Source organism: Elephantulus edwardii, unplaced genomic scaffold (assembly GCF_000299155.1).
Source record: "Elephantulus edwardii isolate Elephantulus edwardi_28Jun2011 unplaced genomic scaffold, EleEdw1.0 scaffold00198, whole genome shotgun sequence".
In the NCBI taxonomy this organism is placed as follows: domain Eukaryota; kingdom Metazoa; phylum Chordata; class Mammalia; order Macroscelidea; family Macroscelididae; genus Elephantulus; species Elephantulus edwardii.
This window is the reverse complement of record NW_006399948.1, coordinates 352,535-353,326: the sequence shown is the minus strand read 5'-3', so window position 1 is coordinate 353,326 and position 792 is coordinate 352,535. Positions and strand designations below refer to the sequence as shown.

At 32.8% G+C, this 792-nt stretch overlaps 1 protein-coding gene across 1 annotated transcript in view; it reads right to left on the bottom strand.

Moving 5' to 3' along the window:
- PHF3 (PHD finger protein 3) overlaps positions 1-792 on the bottom strand; it is a 126,552-nt gene that overhangs the window by 121,830 nt on the left and 3,930 nt on the right. The window lies entirely within an intron of this gene.

The window sequence follows — 792 nt, the reverse complement described above, 5'->3', positions numbered from 1 at the left end:
CAATGTAAATGAGGAACACATTCTCTACGAATGAGAAATTAAAGTTGTTCAGAACAACAATCATTACAACATACTGGGAATTTTCTTCAAGTGCTATATTTAATATATTTGCTATTTTAAACGTAACTTTGGGGAGAATTTTTTTTTAACTAAAGATAAAAGAAGTATGTTCCAGAATTCCAATAACTGGTGCAATCACCAAGATCAAGTATTTCTCTAACATATAATGGTTTTCACCACTCACTGAAGAGGTTTTTATTACAAATAGAAAAGGGGTGGGAGGGCAAGTATTACCATTATAGATACTAGTCGCTGTATCTCAAAATGAAGGAGTCTTCATCGTAATTTTGTACATCTGAATGATCAAACTAAGTCCTCTCTGTATTCAAATTTTCTAATTCTCAAAGAGATTTAAAGAATTGAAATGTAATGCAAACTAGCCAATTACCTCAGCAAAAAAAAACCCAACTGTGTTTAACAAACAGTAAACCAACTAATTCTGTAAGGTAGAGCAATGGAAAGGCCGAACTCATTCAGCATTTAAGCTCAAGGAAATGAAAAAAAATTCAAACCTCAAGTTCCTATAATCAAGGATGCTTTAGGCAGAATATTAAATGATCCAGGAAGTATTAAAAGATGGAAAGAATATTCTGAATCACTGTATTAAAAGGAACTGGCAAACACAGAATAATTTCATGAAATAACATATGAGCAAGAGCCTATGGTGATGAAGGAAGAAGTTCAAGCTGCTCTGAAGGAAATAGCAAAAAATAAGGCCCCAGGAATAGATGG